Below are 23,363 nucleotides of genomic sequence, written 5' to 3' on the forward strand. Positions count from 1 at the left end.
TTCTTTCTTTCTTTCTTTCTTTCTTTCTTTCTTTCTTTCTTTCTTTCCCTCTTTCTTTCTTTCTTTCTTTCTCTCTTTCTTTCCCTCTTTCTTTCTTTCCTTTGGAAATGAAAGAAGACATTTTCCCAATCTCCCTTCCGTTTGCTATGAGCAGCCAGTCAGTCCCATTTACAAGTCCTCATCAATCAGCACAAACGTTTGGGTTGCAACGTTCTGGGTTTGTTTAAATTAAATTAAAAAGAGGAGGAAATGTAGAGGCACTTCTTTGGTGATGAAGCAGCTTGTTTTGAAGGTTCAGGTGAATCTGAGCTCTTTAAGACAGTTTTAAACTGTCGACTTCACCTAAAAGACTTAACCTTACATGAAAAAGCGTCTGAGCTGCAGCAGAGTCCCGAGTGCTCCCGGCGCGTCTGATTATTTTTCGTTGGGTTTTTCTTTTTTTCAGGGCTAAATGTATGCAAATACTTTACATTGTGCTTCTCTCTGAAGTGACACTCTCCTTCCCTGCCTTTCTGGAAGTGTTTGAAGCCCGCAGGCGGCTGTGGCTGAGCAGCATCCCCGGGAGCCGCCTGCCGCCGCCCGGCCGCACTGCAATCCCGGCTGGATCCCCAACTCCCGGGATGTCAGGGATGAGCCACAAACCACCCTCCTCTCACAGAGCTCGCAGATCCGGCAGGTGCAGAAAGGCTCGTGGCTGAATAAAGGCTCATTTTCTGCCCCTTTTCTCCTTCAGGGAGGCAGAATTCACGGGGAACACGCTCTTTCCCTATTAAATCAGCTGGAAAACAAGTCCGAGGTTTAGTTTTACTGCATCAGGCAGAGCAGCCAAGTTTCACATCCTCCTGGGGAGAGGTCACCTCGTGGGGGGACATTGGCAGTGAGTGTGAAGGACTGAGCCTGACATGAGCTGACACTCAAGGCAATGTCCCAAATCTTCCCCAGACCCTCTTTCCCCCTCCCCAGGGCCATCCCATGGCAGCAGAGCTGGGCAGCCACACCCAGGCTGAATGGGCCGTGTCAGAGCATTTCTCCACGCTGGTACCTCTGGGTGGCACCTCCAGCACCCCAAGTAGGGCTGCAGCCCACATCCCACATTGCCCTGCCTGCCCCCCAGGGTCTCTGTCTGGCCCTCTGAGCTCTTCTCCCACCTGAAGTCCAGAGAAGAGACAATCTACTGTGAAAAGGCATCACTTCAGGTCCCAGTGACAATAAATCTGTGGGCACTGGGAGCTTCCCGAGCAGTTCAAGGTTTTCCCGTCCCCCAGGGCACTGCTCTTTTACAGGCACGTGAAGAGCCCCACACTTTGGCTGCAGATCTGAACTTTCAGAGATCTTAAAGCCAGAAAGGACCATAGATTATCCAGGCTGACTTCCTGTCTAACACAGGCCATATGAGTCCATCCCCTTATTCCTACTCTGAGCCCAATAATTTCTGCTTGGCTGTACATCTCTTCCAAACAGGCATCCGGTCTTGATTTAAAGACTTCAAGAGATGGAGAATCCATCACTTCCCGTGGTAGCTTGTGCCAATGGTTATTTCCAATAAAGGAGGAAGCTATTTAGAGCTGGGCTTATATGTCAGAATCCTCTCTCAGGGTAAAGAATGGCTCACAGGCTGCTCACCCATAAAACAAAGGCACAAAGCAGTCACTGAAGAAGGATCTTGCCCCAAAAGCGAGTCTGTTCTTTCCTACTGTTGCAGCTGATGTATCTTAAGTTGGTCTTTTCTCTATGAGCATCATCTTCCATACCCATGGTGGCTGTGAAAACGTTGTCTCAGCACATTCATTGCCAGTGGGTTCTTTTTCTCAGAAACAACCCAGCACGTTTTACCAACACACACATTTCCCAAAAAATCCTCCTGGGAGTGTGTGGCCACCCTGGTCCTTCCAAGGGCAGTGAGAGAAGGAGATGTTCTGCAGGAAACACCTCCATGGCTCCCCCAGTCTCCGTGGATCTCTCAGTCTCCATGACATCGATGGCTTCCCAGTCTTCATGACACCCATGGCTCCCCCCAGCCTCTGTGACATCCATGGATCTCTCAGTCTCCATGGCATCCATGGATCCCCCCAGCCCCCATGACATCCCTGGATCTCTCAGTCTCCATGACATCCATGGATCCCCCAGTCTCTCTGACACACATCCGTGGATCCCCCAGTCTCCGTGGTCTCCCAGTCTCTTTCCCATCCTCCTATGTCCAAGCCAAGGCACGGAGGAGAAGGGAAGAGCCCACTGGGTTATCAGGATGGACATGTGGACACCTGGGTCTGCGTCAGCCTTTCCAGGTTTTTTGAGTTCCCATCCCTCAGCTCCGGAGTGGGACAGGCCGTGGCCATAGCCCAGATGGCTGAGCCTCAGCCTGGCCAGGCCAGGCAGCTCAGGGGAGCTGAGGGAGGATCTGGGAGAGCTGATGCCCAGCAGGACTGGGCTGTGGAGTGGGACATGTATCCACTCCGTGCTACCGACCTGGACTTGTCCTGAATCCTGGATTCCCCTCAGGGCTGACAGGGAACTGATTCTTGGGCAGATTCAGAGGACCAAGGCATGGCCCTGCTGACACCCCAGAGTGTCCTGCCATGGACCAGACCTGGGAGCTGTCCCAGTTTCTGTCCCAGTGCCAACAGAGTGTGCAAACCCGGCTGTTCCTGTAACCCCTGTTACCGAGTTATTTATATATATATAATATACATTATTTGGTGCTTCCTGTTCTATTAACTGGCTCCAGGTCCCCAAGACATTTCCAGAGCAGTGAAGCAGTGAGGGCCACGGGAGCTCCTGGAGCATCCAGACAGGCTCTCCACACCTGGAGCAATGTAGGAGCAGGAGGGAGGGATGGAAGTTGCTCTTGACAACTTAATGCACTGAGATAAAAATTTGTGCATGTCTGGGAGGGCTGTCCAGGCTCTCAGTGAGGAGATTTGGCACCCACTGAGCACCTGCAGGAATCAACCTGGAACTGTAACTGTGGGAACTCGCTTGTTCCAATGGATTAAACAAATCTTCCTTTGCTGGAGGAGAATTCCCAGCTTGGCTGATAATCCATCTGGCAAAAAGAGCTGGACAAGATCTGAGCCAAACCCACAGATATTTTTAACCCTTGCAATATGTCTGGCACTGGCTGGTGGGGACAGAGCTGCCCTCAAATCTCAGCTTTCTTAGATCTTCCAAAATCAGACGAGAGAGATCTCCAGGATGAGGGAAAATGTCTCATGTGGTCTCAGTTCCTCAGCTGATTGACAGAGCCCCCCAGCCCAGATACCACAGGCAGGGCAAAATATGGCATCCAAATCCATCGAGGAAGTTTGTTGTTTGATAACCACATCCTCTGGAGGGGACAGGGCTGCTCAGAAATAGGGCAGTGGGAGGAGCAGGACTCCCACATCCCCTCTTCCCCCCAGACAAACGGACCCAATTTCTGCCCCCGCTTGTCAGAATTTCTTCCCCATCCAACGGGATCTGAAACAACAAGGGATTTTTCAAAGAAGCACGTTTGGCCTCGGTATAAATGTTATTTTTCCGAGCTGCCACAAGGTGCCAGCATTTCAGAGTGTTCTGGGAGCCAGGCGGCGGCAGCTCAGCGCGGGGAGGACCCGCGGCACGGGCCCCGCTCTGCTCCACCAGCTCCCCCCAGGGCCGTCACAGAGCCCCCTCTGTCCCCATGGATTCGGTGTGTTAGGGGCAAGGGTGGGGAAGGAGGAGGAAAGCATCTTCATGGAGAGGTGGAAGAAAGCATCTTCATGGAGAGGTGGAAATCGTTGCTGTCTGGGCTGCAGACAATGGCTTGAGCAGTTTTGGGGCTGCACTGTGACCAGCCCATGGCTCCCCTGTTTGAGGCACACGCAGGTGTTGGATGGAAGGATGTTCCCTGTGCCCATGAGGACCGTGGTTTCTCTGGCTGGGCTGGGCTGCCTCCTTCCAAGCTCAAAGGAAACATCCTCCTTCTCCAAGACTGTGCAAATGCTCCTGCTGGATCTGTTCTGTAGCACTTGCAGTGGGAGTTTTCCCTCTCACTTCCCCAAACTGAGAGAGACAAACGAAGCAGTTCTGCATTTTCTCATCTCACTTGTCTCTCTGGCAGGGACGTTCCCCTGGCAGCCCTGGGGAGCTCACAGCCCTCTTTCAGTTTTGTTCATGCCCCATCTGACCAGCTGCCCTCCACCCTGAGCCCCCTGGCAGGTCCCAGTGGGAGAAGAACAACTCTGTGGACCCCGTCCTCCTTCAGGAGTCACCGCCCTGAGGCACAGGAGACTCCTGGATGTCCCCTAAATCTTACAGTGCCACCAAGAAGGAGCAATTGGTGGGGTTTTACAACCTAGTTGAGGTTTCTTTCTCTCGTGGAAAGACATACAAGAAATACAGCTTCTCCATCAGGCTGATAACCTTCTGACCCACCCCAAGTGCACCAGCAGTGCCCTGCAAGCCTTTGGTAATTCCCCTAATCCTTCACACACCCCAATCCCCAGATAGGCACTAACAATCCATCCTTTCTGCAGGGAGCTGAGCCACCTGGGAGATGGGATGCAGCAACCTGCTATGGCACCTGAAACCCTCAGGGGCTCCGTGATCCTTCTGTAACTCCTTAAAAGCCCCATCCACGGTGGCTGATGAGCTGAAGACATCCCCCTGGCACCCCTCAACAGCTCTCTCCAAAACAAGATCCAGCAGCCCTGTTTCATCCCCCTCCCTTCTCTATCCATTCCCCTGGAGATGGGGAGATGGGAGAATTAACACACTTGTTTCTGTAAATATGTATTTCTTCCCCTCCTGGCTCACTTCAGGGATCTTCTCTCCCACAGAGAGGGATAAGGAAGATAATTGAAGTTGATGGGCAATATGGTAAAAACACAAATCCCCTTTTGGTTTGAGGGAAGACAGAGCAGCCAGCTGGTTTGGAGCTTTACTGCTCCGACCACAGCACGGGAGGACAATTTGGCTTGGGAATATGCCTTTGCAATCACGGAATTCCTCACCTCCCTGCAGCAAATCAGGATTGATGTCAGCAGAGCAACCTCAACTTTCACAACCCGAAGCCCAGGCCAAGGACTTTTTGTGCCTTGACATGATTTTTACACTCTCCAGTCTCCCAGCACTCTGCTCTCCGTGGAGGTGTGGGATAAATTCCCTGTTTCACTTCTGGAGCAGCGACCCCCGGCTTTATCAGTGAATATTCAGGGAGACAGACACTGCTTCCAGACAGTGCTGTCTCCAGAAAGGAGACTGGGCCAGTGGGGCTGTGGAGGAAGGACTTGCCTGCTCCCTGCAGGCGAGTGGTTCAAACCACAGCTGCAGAGCTGCCCTCGGGCTGGTGACACACGGGGGATGCTCCCAAATGCAGCTTGGGCACAACCCCGCACGGTTTTTTTTCCACACACACATTACAAATGGACTTCTCAGCTCAAAAGTGGAAAAACAAATGTTTTCCCTCATGCCCCTCATTTATTTTTGTTAAGGATTGGGTTGTCTCTTTTCTTTAAATAAACTACTGATTTGTAGTTTCCTACCAGTGTTTCTGCTCTGCAGTTGAGGCAAGCCTGTGAAATCTTTGCACTTAGAAAATAAAGTGGGATTTCATCATCACTTTTCTTCAGGGAAAACTTCCAGCCAGGACTTTACTACGTGGCACTTGGAGCACACTGGAGAGGCTCCTTCCCCAGGTCATGGAGTGGAGCCTACCAAAGCCAAACCTCAGACTTAACCCCGCTTATTATTCATCTCCTTCTGTACCACTTCTCAAAACTAGGCTTCCTGGCACTGGGAGACACTGGAAATTGCCCAGTTTAACTGGGGCCATGGCAGGACAGCCACAGGGTGCCACTTGGCACCAGCAGAAAAGCAGCACAGATGCCAAAACATCTGGATTGTGCAGCAAAAGATGTGCCAGAGCCATTCCTGCTCCTTTCTCTGTTGCTTTGTCACTAACACAACACAGAAGGGCCTACAGAACAAACATGCTGCTGCCAGATGTTTAGAACATCTGCTCAGACCAATAAAGCAAAAACAACAACAAAAAATAACCGTGAAAAGAAAGGGAAAGAAGAAGCATCCACGGATCCTGTAGGGCACAGTCTGTGTTTGATGGGATGTGGTGGGATGGCCCACAAAAGCCTCATGGCGTGGTGACACCACAGGTGCTCCCAGGGAAAAGCATTCCCATCCCCAGGGATGTGAGAGCCGTGGGGATTTGGATACCCCTCTCCCAGGGGTGACCCCATGGATTTCTGTGTCCCTCCTGCTGCCTGGGTGTCTCTGCTGGATGCTCATTCCTGCTCTATGTGCACATGACATCATCCTGCCTGTGTTCGTGGTAGCCCTGGGTGGTGAGGGAGTGTTCTCATTCCCTGCTGTAAACCCACCCCAAAGTGCAAACAGGCCCTGGCACAGACTGTGGGCAGTGCTCTGGAGCTCCACAGATACAGTTTGGGAAGCCAACAAGGAGCAAAGCACCACAGGGAGCTGGACACTGAGGGGCTGGAGTGTGTCCAGCTGGGGAAGGGACTGGAGCACAAGTGCTGTGAGGAGAGGCTGAGGGAGCTGGGGGGGCTCAGCCTGGAGAAGAGGAGGCTCAGGGGAGACCTCCTGACTCTCTGCAACTCCCTGACAGGAGGGGGGAGCCAGGTGGGGGTCGGGCTCTGCTCCCAGGAAGCAGCAGTAGGACAAGAGGGCCTGGTCTTAAGCTGTGCCAGGAGAGGTTTAGGTTGGATATTAGGAAGAAATTCTTTCCAGAGAGAGTGCTCAGCCATTGGAATGGGCTGGGCAGGGAGGGGGTGGAGTCACCGTCTCTGGAGGTGTTGAAGGTGAGACTGGATGTGGCATCAGTGCCATGGTCTGGGTGACAAGGTGGGGTTGGGTCAAAGGTTGGACTCAATGATCTCAGAGGTCTTTTCCAACCTGGTTGATTCCGTGGTTCTGTGATTCTGTGGGTGGCTCCTGGCACAGCACCCTGCCCTGGATCACCCATGGAGAGCACCTGGGAGTGGAAACCCAAGAGCCTCAAGCCCAGACTGAAGTGAGTCCTTGCTGGGATGGTCTGAGCACTGGTCAGTCCATGGGCTGTCCTGGGAATGCTGTGCCCTGACAGGTCTGACAGTGCCCATTTTGGGCCCCACAGAAAGGGAAGCTCCCTGGGTTACAGCAGCACCTCAAGGCTGGTGCAATCCCCCCTGGGTAGGTCCTGCCCTGGCTTTGTGCCCAGGGGAACCTCAGCTCTACCAAAGTGGGGTCAGTTCTCAGGTTCCCCCAGAGCCCCAGCTCACCTCCTGCACTGTTTAAAGTCCTTGGTTTCAGCTCAGACCCTGAGCCCTCCAGGTGTAAACCCGTGTGAAAACACCCACCCTTTCCCCAGCCCGGCTTTGCAATTAGTGCCAGGTCTGAGGGAATTATACCCCAGCCTGGGCCGTGCCTCCATGTGCCTCTGTGGCCACCCCTTGGGCCTGAATCTACCTCCAAGTTTGTACCAGAGCATGTGGTTGGTTAAAGAAAGCCCAGTAACCACAGCTGACAGGTTGTGACTCGGTCATAGAATCATGGAATCCTGGAATCATGGAGTCACAGACTCATGGAATGTTCATAGAATCATTAGAATCATTAATGTTAGAAAAGACTCTAATTCTTTAGAAGGTCTGGATCATTTTGCATGTCCTTCACACCTCAGCTGAGTGTTGGGATCTGCTCTCAGAGCACCGTGCCATGATGCTGGAGACAGACAGTGGGATGGTTTGTCTTGCTTAGTCTGAGCTTTGCTACAGCTGGGAGTTGAACCCAATCCCTGCTCAAAGCAGCTGCCCCCAAGACAGTGACCCCCATCCCACCCTTCCTGGCTGGGGACAAGGATCTCTGGAGCAAAGCCAGGGGACAACATGTCACAGGAGGGCACTGGCACCTCCCAGCCACTGCTGTGGTAGGTTTTACATATGTAAATATATGCTTATATATATATAAAGTCTGAAGTCAGGAGAAATGAATCATTTGGCAGAGGTGCAGCTCTGGTTTGGTGGCAGGCTCTGGCTTCCAAGCAGCTCTCCCAGAGAGCCTGGAACTAGCAGAGCAAAGAAAAACACCTCTGATGGGCAGAGAGGCCGGTGGGTCCCAGCAGGAGGGAACCAGAGCAAAAGGCTGCAGAGGTGACCTCAGTGGGCAATAGAAAAGCAAGAGCAGTGCTGCTTCCAAGTTAAATAAAGACAGATATTCCACTCAGTGCCTTCCAACCAGCCTCTCTGGAGCTGCCCATGCTCGTTCCTCCACAGTCATTTAAAAAGGCCCAGGCAGAACTGCAGAGAGATTCCCCAACCCCAGCAAACCTGATTGACTTGCCACTCTACCCAGGTTTGAGCTCTACCCTCTGCATCATTGAATTCCCCTGCAGCAAGGAGTTAAGTAAAATAAACATGGAAAATCAGAGTTTTAGTGCTCAGGGAGCAGAAACTGGCTTCTTTGCACAGAGAGCAGCTCTTTCTCTGGGTGGTGCTGCTCTGCCCTGCCCAGCATGGGAAGCTCCAGCATCCTTCTCCTTGTCTGCCAAGGCTGCTCACCTCCAGCTGGGTCCATCCAGTGCTGCCCAGCCAAGTGGAAAATACCATGATGTACATCTTTCCTTGGCAATTTTGGGATTCGTCAGGGCAGTGAATAATCTCATGCCTTCAAAACTGGAAACCTTTCTGTGCCTTGTAAAGCTGCCCTGAGTGAGAGGAGGAGTCTGAAGCAGAGAACAGCAAGGTCTTGGCCTCGGTGAAAACACTTGCTGGTATTTCCGCATGCCACCAAGAGCAGCATCTTTCTCTGGGTGACCCTGTATTTTGTTCAATAGCATGAAAAATCTGAGTAATTCCAGAGGAACTGGTTGTGCCCCTGTGTAGGGACAGGATTTCTCTCAAGCTGGAATGATTGTTACCACCTTGGCAGATGATCTGAATTTAACAGGTTAAAAGTGCACACATGGGGTGGGGAAATAGAGAGAAATGACCTGTGATCCATTACACTTGTGTACTGGGAAATATGGGATTTTGAAGCTGCAGTTTTGCAGGAGGGACACTTTTCCTCTAAGCATTGTGGTTTCACCTGGTGCAATCATTGGAGCTGGCTCACCTGGAGCTACAGCCATTTTCCTGAGGGAAATGGGGAGTGAGGACATCCAGACTCCAAAAATATCCCTTTCTGAATTGGCCAGCAATCACAACACCCAGCACAAGGGACTTTTTAGTGTCAGAAGCCACTTCAAAAGAATAATTCACCCTCCTGCAGCGACTCCTCTCGTGCTGTGTCCGTGTACCCAGAGCCAGCACTTGTGCTGGGGGAGGAGGTGTTTGGAATGTTGAGTTTTCCAGGGTAAGGCTCCTTCCTCAGGAGACAAAAGAGCTGGAAATTTTCATAAACACTGCAGTAAATTTCAGAGGATTTGATTTTATTCCAGGGCAAAATATCTGGGGCATTGCTTTGGAGAGGGATGGAAAGAGGTGGGAGGCAGGAGGGGATGGTTTCCTTCCCAGACCCACTGATCTGCACAGGGGATGGAGAGGGACAATCCCCACGGGGCTGTACAGGCTGCCCAGGAGAAAATTCATGCTGGGGAATGTGAATCTCCCCCCTGGGTGACACCAGGGCTGTCTCTGGAATTCCCAGGCAGACAGACCCTGGGCAGGGTGTCCATACACTCTGCTTTGCCCTCATCCCTCATCCTTCAGCCCAACCCTTGCCAAGCCTCTGATAATGCAGATGCATCAGGAACAAACTACAACTGGCAAATCATTGTATTTATGGCAGCAGTGTAATCACCTTTTAGCTTTCAGACCTAAAAACAGAGTTTCCCAACAGCTGGTTGTATCATGGCCCCATTAAACTCAACTCCATCAGCCAGGGCAAAAAATGCACTTTCTCATTCATCAGTGGTTTTGAAGCTTTGACTATTCCAGCTAAAAAAAGAGAAAGGGGAGTAGGAGTCATGAAAATAGGAATATTTATTTTTGAAAGAATTGAAACACCTAAATACTGAGCTTTTGTTCTGTTTGAAATAGAATCAAACATTTCTAACCAAATGGTCCTTAGGATGGAAACAAAAATATAAGCATTTGACAACTACCTAACCAAATTTGAAAACATTTGGGAAAAAGTCTGAATTCAAGAGACATTGGTGAGCATTTGGGGGTTGCAGGAGGGGGAGCTGGGCTCCTGACAGGAAGCTTGAGCCATGTCCCCACTCATCCCTCTGCTCTAACTCCCCTCTCCTCTCCACCTCCTTGGCTGATTCCAACCAAACAATCTCTAAAGGCTGGCTGTCCCAGTCATATTAAATTTGTACAGATTTTGCAAAAGTCAGCAGCTGAGGACACAGAGGGAAGAATGGGGTGAGTTGGGGCACAAGGAACACGAGGACACAGGAAAACAGAATTTACGCATTTGCAGAACATCTTGCAACAAAGAAAGAATTAAAAAACAGCAATTGTCATGCAGTGCTGTTACATCCTTCTTCAGGACACTCCTTGTACCCTCTCCTGAAGCATCCTCCACTGGGTGCTGCAGCAGAGAGGACCAGGGCAAGGCTGCAGCCACGAGCTGGACTCCTCCTGTGGTTGAGGCACCTCTTTGATCCTCAGTCCAGGGCTGGTCTCCTGCTCCCGTGTCCTGGTGCTCTGCACTCGCTGATGTTCTGCTCCTGTTTCTGTTTATTTGTTCTCAACTGTGTCATTGTCTCGACCAGGAACTTGGAAAACTCCTTGGAACACTGGCCTGTGCTGCCTTGCCATCTCTGCCTGCTGGCTGACAACTACAGTAGCAAACAAAACCCAAACATTATAAAATAGACCTGTTAAAGTTGGTTTTTATGAAGAGGATAATAGGATGGGAAATGGGAGAGAGCCTGTCTTGTGCCAAGCTGAAGAGGAACCATCACCAGAGCTCTCCACACGAGGAGCTCTCACCAGGGCTGCAAACACCCCTGGGTTTGAGGCTCCAAAGTCTGGGTGAACAGGAGTGGGGACACTGAAGCACAGGGTCAGCCCTTGGGTCTGGGGCAGACCTAAATGTCCTGGTGCCCAGGAAGTGTTGGCATCCTGCAGGGGGAACCAGCCAAGGAAAGGCAGCTCTGAGGGCAAAGAATCTTCTTGCACGTCACTTGGAATTGACTTTACTGAGGACAGTGGCAGTGCTGCTGCTCCTGGAGGGATCACATCCTGCTGCTCCTGGAGGGATCATGTCCTGCTGCTCCTGGAGAGATCACAACCTGCTCCTGGAGAGATCACAACCCGCTGCTCCTGGAGGGATCACATCCTGCTCCCGGAGGGATCACAGCCTGCTCCTCCTGAAGGGATCACATCCTGCTGCTCCTGGAGGGATCATGCTTGGAACTGGCCAGTGAAAAATGGGCTCTGGCTCAAATGAATTGATCTTATCTTCAGCCTCTCTTCCTCCCCCTGAGGGGAACATGAATGACTGGGGCTGCCTGGCTCAGCTGCCATTTCCCTGGGTGGTTCTGGGTGGATGGGCACGATGAATCAAAGTGTCACAGGGAGCCAGGAAATGGGCCAGGATGGAGAACAGGAGCTCAAACCACCCTACCACAGAGGGTCCAGGCCAGGGAAAGCCCAAAAAGACCTTCCCTGCCTTCAACTAGGGGCTCAGGGCTGGGATTTTAGCAGCCCTCCAGTCCCTCAGATTTCCACCCCGTGTTTTTTGAGGCCATTTTTTTGGCAGCTCAGCCACAGGAGCTGGGAGTTTGCAGCTGCCATCTGTTTTCATTGCCCTTCTACTTCAGTGGTGATGTGTAAACATGAGCAAGATGGAGGATTGTCCTGAGGGAGGTCAGAGATGGGGTAGGGAGGTGAGAAGTTGTGATGGAGCAAAGAATCCACACGGATTGAGCTGCACCTCCAACCTAAAATTAACTCATCTGGTCCTTCAGCCAATCCTCATGTGTGAGACCTGCACCCAGTTTCTCTGGGAAAGGATGGCTGAAGGGAGGCTCTCCTGGTTTGCTCCATCCTTTCCCAGCCAAAGCCAGGCTTGACACAAGGCAGCTCTGTGCCCTCAGCACCCCCTGCTATCTGCAGCATTGCACTGCCCTCGTTGCCATGGGCAGACTTATCTCACAGGGACTTGGGTAATGCAGCCCTGCCATTATCTCTGCTTTGCAGATGGGGAACCAAAACACAGAAAAAATGAAGGACAGGCCTGTGAAATAAACTCTTCAAGTTACATGTGACAAAGGCCAGCAGTCCTCGACTCCCACAGCCATTCTCGGGGCCAGGGAGTCCTGTCAGTCCCACCAGGAACTGTTTCCTTCTGTAGGTACAGACTTTGCTCTGCAGCCCACTCGCTGCAGGTCGAGGAGCTGCCACTTGGTCACCAGTTCTATTAGCAGCTCATATTCCTCTTTCAGCTCCTGGAGCTTCATCAGAGCCTCTCTGATCCCAGGAAATGAGTTTTCCAAATGAGGCGTGCCTGGGCCACTGATAAAGAAGGCATCAATGGCCAGTCCAATTTCTTCTCTAGTCTCTCAATCCTTATAATGGATGAGGCATTGGAGCGGCCTGGTCTGGGGAAGGTGTCCCCACCCATGGCAGGGGTTGGAATGGGTGATCTTTAAGGTTCCTTCCAACCCAAACAATTCAATGGTAATTTCTCCTGTTTCTGGTTGTTTCCAGTATGTTTGTTCCCCAAGATTATTCTTTAAGGGTACCTGCTCTGAAAGCTGTGTAAAAACGTGTGTGCATGCACATGCACCTTAGAGCTGCCTGGATCCTAAGTGTGCTCAGACAGGAGGATCAGCCTCTCAGATTTCCCTGTGCTGGTTGCATCCCTGCTGTATCCCAGCTTCTCAAGGAATACACATCTATGTCTCCAAATTTATCCCAGAAGAAGGTCTGAATCTTGTACCCAGCAGAGACAGCAGCGGGTTTTATTGACTGCAGCACCATCAGGAGATCAGTTCATAGATTTACATAGCACTTGCCATGCAGGGATCACAAACTGCCTTTATCATTTCCTTCAGACCTGGGCTGCCTCGAGCCCTGGGTCATTATCTGATCCATGGAAGCTGGAATATCTCAGCACCTCAGAGATCAAAAGGAAACCCTGCACAGTTCAGAGAGAAGCATTTTGAGGATGCTGGATGTGCTTTCTCTGAGCAGATTTCTCTTCCCATAGGAATGTTTTGCCACTGTGACCCAAACCTGGCAGCTCTGCTGCATCCTTGCAGTGGCACAGCTGAAGGGACCATCCCTGCCTCACACAGGGAGGGATGGAAAAGCATTTATATCCACAGAGCTCCACAGTTTTCCTCCACCACAGGAGCATTCCCACCCCTCCACAGCACCCCCAGCACAGATAGGAGCCAAGGCAGCTGCACCTGGGGGAGCCCATTTGTTGGTCACTGTAACCAGGAATATGTAGCACTTTTCATGCACAAAGGATGACAGATAGCAGGGATAGAGATTTCCTACCATTCCAGTTTGAGCACTGGGTACAAGTGTGTTCACTCTGGGATTTTTGACCAGTTTAGTGATTAAGTCCCACCATCAGCACAGTGGCTCAGCAGAACTTCTCTCATGTGGACACAGCCTGAAGTCCTTCCCCATGGTTGGAGCAACTGGGTGTCACTGCAGCAAAACTGCAGCAAAGCTTGGCCTGGGAGTGCCTGGAGGGAGATGGTTGGTCATCCAAGGGCTCTGCTGCGGAAACACCTCCTCCCCTTTGGGAATGGTCTGATGTTTAGGAACAGGGCAGGATAACAGGAGCACAGGGTTTACAAGTGCCTGTTGCAGCAGGACCTTCGCTGAACTTCCTTCATCAATCTCCATCAATCCTCCCTTTCCTACGCCCCAATCTGGGCTCTTAAACAGCTCCCTTCCTCTTTTTCCTCCCCTCTCTCACTGTCCCCCAGCACATACGTGCACATTTCCTTTTCCTTAAGCAAACAATTTTCAGATTTAAAAGTGAACTCTCGCTGCAGGCTGGAAAAAGACAATGTGGCCTGGCTCCTTATCTGCTCCTATCTGCTGCTGCTTGTACTCACAACAGGCTGTGAGCCCAGATTGGCTTTACAGGAGATTTCAAGTGTTTATGAGCCACAGGAGGGAGAGAGAGGAGGGGAAATCTGGTAGGGAAGATAAGTCCAGGAAATAAGGCAAGTGACTGGAGCAGAATCAACAAGCTGAGAGAGCAACCGGACACCTCCAAAGAGCCAAGGATGTGACTCAGTGTCATGACTCCAGTTCTTAGAGGAGATTCACCTCTAATGGTCCAGGGGGGTTGTGATTGTGATGGAAAAGGGAAACATCTTGATCTCTTTATAGGCTTGGGATATTTTCCAGTTAGGAGCCCAAATGTAAGCTCCTCAATCCATAGGCAGGCTCCTAAAATAAACTGCTTGGTTTTCCAGGATTGTGCAGCACATGCTGGCTCCAGCAGGTCCCTCGGTCACACCGAGGGGTTTGGGATGTGCTGTGTAAATCTAGACCCTCTCTGGGGCCCAGAGCATCATCTCGTCTTTGTTCATGTGCCACCCAGAGCAACGTGGCTTTGGACCAACAGGACGAGGTAGCAGCTGCTCACATGGGCACTGGGATATTTTTATAATCACCGGGATATTTTTATAATCACCTTTTATCCCCATGTGCACAAGGTTTTTGATGGTAACTGGAAAAGCATGTAGGCTTCATCTGTAACGGATTTTAAGAACAAAAATATCTGGGCTGGTTGTGTCCGAGAACAGTAATTCACCTTGTTCTAGGCAGCCCAAAATGTGTCTCTGAGCATGGCTGTGCAATGAAAAGGTGAGGGTGTATGCTCTTCCTCTGCAAGACCAGCTGGATGAAGTTTTCGTGCTCTGATGGTTGTTTCTAAGCAGGAAAAAATTGAAACCCGTGTTCTTTAAGGCAGATGGTCTGGTTTTACCTTAAAATCTGTAATTTATGACATACCTTTCATATCTTAGCTACTGAGTATAAAGAGAGCCTTATGGAGACCAGAGTGACATTGATTTCCAACAGCCACCAGCTGCAGAACCCTGGACCACCCCATATTGTGCACTGATTTAGTGCTGATCTTACTGATTTAACTGCCTGAGTCAACACCATTCTCCTTTGGTTGGTTGACTGGGGGGTTTTCTGGCCCAGCCTTTCCTTGGGGCTCAGCTATTCTGCAGTTTACTTGCTCCAGCATCTTCAGTTTTCCTGCCCTTGTTGTCCCAGTCCTGACACACACCCAGCTTCAGTTGTGGGCTCCAAAATTGTCCTGACACACACCCAGCTTCAGTTGTGGGCTCCACCATCCCAGGATCCGTGTGCTTAGGCCACTGGTGATAACCAGTGCCCCCAGCAGTGCCCCTGCTCCAGCCCCTCTGAGTGTATTCATGGAATCAGGGAATGCTTTGGGTTGGAGGGACCTTGAAGATCATCTTATTCCACCCCCTGCCATGGGCAGGGATGCCAGGATATGCCAGGATATTCCTCCACTGCTTTCCATCACTGACACAAAAGGGAACCCAACCTTCCCTCCTCCTTCACACAGATTCCTCTTTCACCCACACACCTTTCCCTGTGAATCCACTTCAAATCCCAGTTTCATCCCCTCCACACTTGTGTTGTCTGAGGGTAGTGGAAGGTTCCCCACCCATGGCAGGGGTTGGAACAGAATGAGCTTTAAGGTCCCTTCCAACCCAAACAACTCTTGGATTCTATAAAACCTTCATTACTCCCATCTCCTTTCCTTGCATGGGGAACAATTTCTTCCTGTCCCAGGCAATTTCTTTGGCCCATAAACCCCTGATCAAAGCTGAACTCAGTCTCCCTGTTGTCTCTATTCCATTAGGGATGTCCTGGAGGCCCTGCAGGAGAACAGGGCTGTGCCCTGACCTTGAGTCGTTTCACGATACAGCAAAAGCTCAGAGCGAGCACTTCATAATATTAACCAGAGAGACTTCCCAAATCATCGCTCCTTTCCATATGGGAACAGTTACTCTCCCTTATAAAGCACCTCTCCATGGAAAGGCTGCTCCGACGGGCACTGAAACGCTTTAATGTGACTGGTGCAGCCCGAGCTGTCTGGTGACAGTGCGTAGACAAGGCCCAGGGTGTAAGAGCTCTTCAAGGGAAAACCTTCTGTGGAAAGGGCTGTAAAACACCATTTTACTGTGTTGTTCTAAATTTCCTCTCTATTTTATGGTTCATCTAATGCGAAGAGAAACCCTCTCAGCGGAGAGGTGGAATGGGAAACATGCTCCCGTGTCAAAACACTTGGAATAGCATCAAGCTCCTGTTTTAGCCATTTATTTCTCCTAATTTCACCTCGGGGTTGGGTGTTATTTTTAATCCTTTTCATTCATTCAGCTGTTTATGTGGCTTTTGGTGGAGCTGCCTTTCTTCTCTCTCTCTTCCCTCCTGCTCAGCTCCTATACCATTCACAGTGGATCAAAAACAAGGTGAGATGTTTCCAAGAAATTAACCTCTGGAAAGAAATAATGGATGTGTTTGCTTGGATGGTTGGTTTTCTGTGGAGACCAGAGCAGGTAGAGCTCCAGAAGCGTCCTCAGGGGCTGCCTGGTCTCTCCTGAGCAGCAGCTCCTCCAGGAGCTCCAGTTCAGGGTGGCCAGGGATGCTCTAAGGGAGCACCAGGAGAAGACTTTAGGGTTTTGCTTATTAAAAAAAAAAAAAAAGGAAATAAGCAATCCCAGAGCAAGCAGATGCAAAAGGAACAGGCTGTGGAGCTGGGCTATACAAGGAGTGGGAGCTGTGCTGGAAACAAGGGCATCCTTGTGTTTTATGTAGAAAGAATAAATATTGTTATGTCTTCTGGAAGAGGTGCTTCATGCAAAATTAACCAAAAAGCAAAGCAACGCTGAACCTTGCAGTGAATTTGGGGTCACAGCTACTTCTCATTTCTTAAGAGGCAAAACTCTGCCAGAGAGAGAAAAGAGTTTTTAATTTCTTTTACTTATTTTCTTCTATTTTTCTAGTCATCATCGTCTGGGCAGGCGTGTGGAAGAGAAAGGGAGTGGTGGGGGCTCCTTTGGGATGGTAAATGTTGGGTTTGTTCAGTCAAAGGGGCACAGTAGACATTTAGGGGGGAAAGGTGTAGCAGAGCTGGAAGATGTGGGAGCCCTGACAGATTGGGCTCTGACTGACAGGATGGGCTCTGACTGACAGGATGGGCTGTGACTGAGAGGATGGGCTCTGACTGACAGGATGGGCTGTGACTGACAGGATGGGCTCTGACTGACAGGTCAGGCTGTGACTGACAGGTCAGGCTGTGAGTGACAGGACAGGCTGTGACTGAGAGGATAGGGTGTGACAGGTCAGGCTGTGACTGTTATGACTGACAGGATGGGCTGTGACTGACAGGACCAGGACAGGCTGTGGCTGACGGGACAGGGTGTGACAGGTCAAGCTGTGACTTCTGTGACTGACAGGAAGGCTGTGACTGCTGTGACTGATGGGAAGGCTGTGAGTGACAGGACAGGCAGTGACTGACAGGTCGGGTTGTGACTGACAGGACAGGGTGTGACAGGACAGGCTGTGATGGGACAGGCTGTGACTGACAGAGTGGGTTCTCCCCTCAGCACACGCCCCCATTTTGTCTGTCGAGGACAGGGCTGCAGGACCCCCCTCAGGGCTCCATTCCATGTCCCCTCACCCCACCAAGGGCAGCAGGGTCCCCTCAGTGGGTGAAGAGCCCCCTGAGCACAGACCCCTGTCCTCTCAGGGGCAGCAGGTCCCCCTCAGTGCAGAACCCTGTCACCTCAGGGACAGATGAGTCCCTCAAAGCACAGACCCCTGTCCTCTCAGGGTCAGTAGGGTCCCTCAGTACAGACCCTTGTGCCCTCAGGGGCAGACAGGTCCCCTTAGCACAGACCTTTCTCCCCTCAGGAGCAGCATGGTACCCTCAGCACAGACCCATCTCCCCTCAGGGGCGACGAGGTCCCCTCAGGGGCTGTGCCCCACCCAGTGGGTTCCCTCACCCCTCTGAATCTTGACGACCCCTGGGGCATGAAGGAGAGGAGAGCCCAGACTCTGCCAAGGATGAGACGTTCACCTCTGGCATCTCTGCTGGGAAGGGCCCCTTGGCATGGCCCAGCTCCCTCAGAGACCTCAACGTGACCCATCCTCCTCTGGGGACCTCAGCATGACCCGTTTGCATTCGAGGACCTGGCAGGGGTGGCAGTGCTGTCACCAGGGGCTGTGGCCACCCAGACAAACCTCTGCGGGTGCCACTGCAGGGTGTGTCACAGTCGTGTCACCGAGCGAACAGTGAAGGGGTTGAACACAAAAATCCTGGGGAAAAAAGGTGTCACCAGGGCCACATGTCCAGCATTGAGGCCCCAGGAGAGCAGAGGCTCCATGCTGGGGAGCAGAACTTGTGTGGAGTGAAGGGTTTCAGATGGTCCCTGTCCTGCCTCTGCCACTGAGGGATTAGATCCCTCTGCCACAGGGATTCCTGTCCCACTTTGCCACTGCGGCTGGAACAAAGATTTTGATTGCTCTGTAGCAGTTTCCATACGATGTCTGAGTAGCTCTGGGAATGTGTAAGCCTGATTTAGACCACTGTGAAATAAATAGTTGTCATATATTTCTGTGACCTCTGCTAAAGGCAGAATTCTCTGGATATTGCCCAAGACCTCATGGGATGAGCTTGATATTCCCTGTCTCTCCTGGGCATGGCTGGACCCACAGGAGGCTGGTGCAAGGCAGGTGGAGAGTGTGGTTCTGGGTACCTCAACACTCTGGTAAGCCTCTTAAAACAAGGTCCATGGTGGCCATGGTCCTCTGTCACAGGGATTCCTGTCCCACTCTGCCCACCAACTTGTCATGGGATCTAAGGTCTTATCACCCCATCCTTAAACTTTCCTTCCCACCCTCTTGTCTGTGAATTTATTTGGGCCAGCAAATGCCATTGTAACACTTATATTCTGCCCAATATAACCTGCAGGAGGATGTTGCTGAAGACTGGTTAAAATCCAGAGGAAAACAACCCACCTGGATTGAGGATCAAACCAGTCACCAACCCAGGCTGGTTTAACATGGGTTCCATGACATCCCACAGACAGTAAATCATTTCCTCCCATGTTTATAAACAATGGGAGTGGAAACTCCACTGTTTTGTGGATCAGGTCTTTAACAACACCACCAAACCCCCACGTTTTCCAACTTCACAATAAACACTGTCAAAATAAATATCCAAACGTCCTCAAACCCCGGGCAGCCCAGCAAAAGTGAAAGGTTCTCATTCCCATTTAGCAGAATGGGAACAAGGGAATTAAAATTCCTGGGACACACATGAACCTTCACCTACCATTCCTTTTTCAAGAATAAAATAGAATGTAACAATTACAGCAATTCTTTTTTTCCTGTCCCCTCGTTTTATCTCTGTAACTGAAGTTTCCCTTTCGTTGTGATAATGATTTTATCAATAATTTATGATTATTTATTTGAATACACTAATCCCATTCATCACTAATATAAGACCAGGGTGAAACATATTCTATTTCAAAGGTGTTTTTCATGGTAGAGAGTAATTTAGCAAAGCTGAAATGTCTTTCCTAAAAATATTTATAGTGCTTTTGCTGATTTTAAGTGGAATTTATCAAAGTGCTTTTACTTAGATTGATTAGTGGAAATGAAACAGTAGATCTTCATTGAAAAGGGTCTTTCTGAGATCTGAATGAAACTTTTTTGTGATGGTATTTTATTACAGAAATTGTTTTTCATGAAATTCTAAATTTGTCCTTTTTATGAATTGAAAATAAAAATAAATTTTAACAAGGAGAATTTTCCTATAAAACTATTATTATATTTTAATTTCAGGTATATGGCTAATGATAATTAACTACTTCTTAGAGTTCCAGCCAAGTGCCTTTTTTATTAAATGTTGCTTAAAGATAGCACAAGGAAAAATCAGAATTTGCCGCCACTGCCTCATCCAAAAGCTCCTCAGCAGCACAGTAGATGAAAAATCAGATGGACATCTCTCTGCGGCAGTTGTGTTTCACCATTTCTTTCTTGAGAGGGAATTTAGGAGCCTGTTTTCATTCTACCTCTTGGACCTCTCTGTGAGATCTCTTTGTAACACCCGAAGCACATCCAAAGCCTCAGTCCCTGCGGTGGGAGCAGGACCTGGCAGGGTGTGTTGAAGTCCTTCATCCCATGAGCTTTTGCACCTCGGCCACTGATGGATGTTCAAGTTTCCTCCCTCCTAAACCCCCAGATTTGGGTGTTGTGGTGGCTGATTTCACTGAGGCAGAGCCACCACCTCAGCTTTTGGTGGCTGTCCTTGACCACAGGCCCAGACTCCAAAGTGCCTCCAAATTTTGGACCAAACCATGAGAGGAGCAGAGGGAAAATGAGTTGTTGCCATTATTTTCCCATAGCACAAGGAAATGGGGATGGTCACTTAAAAATCCCCACATTTTCCTCCCAGGAAAGGAAAACAAGCCCAGAAGTGTGTGTGTGGTTCCATGTCAAGCGCTGGAGCTCCTTTTGACTTCACATACTTTCCCCTTATTTCTAATTAACGTGTTGAAGAATTTTAAAATGTAATAAACATTATTTCTAAACAACCAGAAAGTAAAGTTTGCTTCTTTCTGGTTTGATGTAAACATTTATAGCACAGCTCCATCCTTAAACAGTTAATCTTATGGTGACCTATTAAAATAAAATGAATTGTGTTATAATTCATCCTAAAGCAACCTCAGGGTTAGTGTATCAGGTAACTCCTGCTTTTGCAGCCCTCATGACGTTTTTAATCAAATTCAGCTGTAATTGCTGGAGCATTCACATGCCTCTTTTAATACTCTGCCTACATTTGGGACTCACACGAGTCTGTTTTCTCTTAACGTATCTAATAAATAGAAAACATGAAAAGAGCACATTTCGCAGGACTCGGAGCTTTTCCACCGTTTTATTTGTTGCAGCAATTGTCTGACAGGCTCATGGGAACGGAGCACTTGTCGGGTTCCCCCCCGCACCCTCGGCTAAAACCCTTTGTGGGTTTTAAGTCCCTGTTTGTGTTGCTCGCACCCCGTTAAAGGGGACACGGGCACGGGCGGGAGCAGCTGCCCCGGGAGAGCCCGCAGGGATTTCAGAGGCATCTTGAAGAAATCACCGCCGGTGATGGATGTTGAAATGTTGCTTATGTACAAGTCACCTACGGTTTGGTGAGGAAAACTGGAGATGTCGTGTCTGCCGCCGAGATATTTGGATAAACAAAACTCCCGCAACTTTCCCTGCTCAGGAGGCTGGAGGGGGGGGGATTGGGGAGGGTGGGGGGTTTTTTCCTCCTTGGTCTGCGATGCTCCAGCTGTTTCCAATTTGCCAGCAATTTTCTTTTGGGCTAGTAAAGCTCCCAAGATGACTGCAACTGGCCACATGGGTCTCTCCGCTCGGCTGTGGGGTTTGGTTACAAGGGGCAGCAAAGCCAGCTCAGGATTCAGGGCACTCATCTCCCCTGAACTTGGGAGTGCTTTACATCCCGACTTTTTGTTAACGCCAGCCTTTAAAGTTTATTTCATTGCAGGCTGGGAGGCTGCACACGGCTCCCTGTCAGAGGTTTGTTAAAAAATAAAGGAAAAATAACAGGAAAAACGCGCGGGGGAGCGATGCAAGCGCCTGTTACCTGCCCCGCAACGAAAAGGAGGGGAGGAGGCGTCTGTTAACACAATAGTAAAGCCCTCGGGGATCCTCTTCAGTGCCGTGTTTTGTGTAATTCACACGTGGAAACGTGAGAAAAGAATGAACGATGACTTTGAAACGTGAGCCGGTCCGCTCACAAGCCGGCTCGGTTGTGAGGGCGCAGAAGGAGTTGTTCCCATCCCCGCAGAATAATGAGATTAAGGCTTGGAAAGAGCATTTTTAACTCCGCGCACGCGATGTTTTTAAAGCCATTTAAAAATGACAACGCTGCTTTTGGTTTGGGGTTCCCGTGATTCCCCCTCTCTCCGCACGTCACGAGTCCCTCCTGTCGCTTTGCTTTTTCCTTCCTTAGCGTCTCCCTAAAATCCCTGTCGCTTTACCTTGCTTAGGAAACAGTTCCTCTTGCCACAAACAACAACAATTATAATAATAACAAAGAATGCGAAGAATTTCTATATTAAAAAGCGGCTCTGGCGAGGTCCCTGGTCACTGGGTCCAGGTCTGAGTCTGTTTTCCTTGGAAATTGGGAGGAATGCTAAACGCCTCGTCTACCAGAGAGTAAATTGTGTGCGCAGCTCTAGGCACGGCTCCCAAGTTGCCCTTTCACCCCTTCACTTTATATGTTCCTCTTATTAAGGAGAAAAATGTTTCAATATGTTGGAATTTGGGGCAAAGCAGGCAAGGAGAGAAAGAGAATAGAGAATGGAAGGACATTTTCCAAATAGTTTTGGTAACCCTTCTGGGGGTTACGTTTAAAATTGATGTTGTACTAAAATCCCTGGAAGTTTCTTGCCCAGGTTAGTGCAAAATATTATCTGCTATCCCTTCAGAGATGACAAAATGCACCAGAAACGTGAGGAAAAAATATATCCCCAAATTGAAGATGTGTTTGCTTTCCCTCCCTGAACGCGTTACTATTTGATCGGTTCTTATTAAATAGCTCAAAAGATCTGGAGGTTTCGACTCGCGGGGAGGAATGCTGGGTTCTTGGTCCAAAAGAATATTTTGGAGCTGATTCCAGCTGGCTTTCCCAGCCTTGTGCTCTGTCATGGTTTCAGTCCTGCTTCAGGGGGAAACGGGTTAACTATTTCCAAGGTAAGAGTCGGGGGAAAAAGCTCAAAGTAAGGAACGATGATTTAAAAACGGATATTTGAAACTTCCTTGTTTAAAAAGGGGGATTTAAAGTAGCACTTGAGCTCCACTCAGCGTCTCTTTTCGGCCTGACTCCTCAGCAATATTTTTTTTAAGAAAGTTGTGAATTTTTCCCCCTCCTATGTTTTTTTTTTTTCCTTTGCTGTGTTCTTTAAAGTCTCTCGCAGCTCCAGGAGGGCTCATTGGGCGAAGATGTCCCAGAGCCGCGATTAATCGGAGGGAACAGCTGGAATATTGATAAGGGCGGAAAACGGAAATCAAATGAAAAGTGGAGGGCACAGAAGCGAGGGAAAGGAAAGCACGTCCTGGAGCTGCGAGCAGCACAGAAGCCCCCTGAGGAAATGCCTGGTTGATGCAGCCTGTCTGGATGGGCTGGGAATTTTAACTTCAGCGCTGCTCTGGATCCAACAAGTTTAAATCTCTCCTCTCCTCGCAAAACTGCAGCGGCAAGGGTAGTAATCCACAGCTGGGGGAGTTCTGGTTTTGGTCTCAACCTGGATCTTTACAAACTGCTCTGCCACTGGTTGAGGGGAAAGGGTATAAAAGGTGAGTCATTTAAATCCCGGTAATAAGAATAAGCAAGAGGCGATTCTAAAAGTG

At 49.8% G+C, this 23,363-nt stretch overlaps 1 protein-coding gene and 2 long non-coding RNA genes across 5 annotated transcripts in view; 1 reads left to right on the plus strand and 2 right to left on the minus strand.

The window, feature by feature from the left end:
* Nucleotides 1–5,416: 5,416 nt before the first annotated feature.
* LOC113952985 lies at nucleotides 5,417–7,455 on the minus strand. Its single transcript, XR_003529712.1, has 2 exons — nucleotides 7,332–7,455; nucleotides 5,417–5,669 (listed from the first exon to the last, which is right to left on the minus strand). It is a non-coding gene; the product is annotated as an uncharacterized LOC113952985 (long non-coding RNA).
* FLI1 (Fli-1 proto-oncogene, ETS transcription factor) overlaps nucleotides 6,989–23,363 on the plus strand; it is a 105,545-nt gene continuing 89,170 nt past the window's right edge. Inside the window, exon 1 of one of the 3 annotated variants that reach the window (XM_027655598.1) lies at nucleotides 6,989–7,006. The gene's annotated coding sequence lies outside the window, so the exon portion shown is untranslated. Of the gene's footprint in view, nucleotides 7,007–7,657; nucleotides 7,898–22,809; nucleotides 23,310–23,363 lie in introns of those variants that run through there. The other 2 variants (XM_027655597.1, XM_027655596.1) reach the window with 2 other exon arrangements.
* On the minus strand, nucleotides 16,244–18,126 carry LOC113952984. The gene is made up of 2 exons (XR_003529711.1): nucleotides 17,945–18,126; nucleotides 16,244–16,434 (listed from the first exon to the last, which is right to left on the minus strand). It is a non-coding gene; the product is annotated as an uncharacterized LOC113952984 (long non-coding RNA).

The sequence above is a fragment of the Corapipo altera genome, unplaced genomic scaffold, assembly GCF_003945725.1.
Source record: "Corapipo altera isolate COAL_440 unplaced genomic scaffold, ASM394572v1 71, whole genome shotgun sequence".
Classification (NCBI taxonomy): Eukaryota; Metazoa; Chordata; class Aves; order Passeriformes; family Pipridae; genus Corapipo; species Corapipo altera.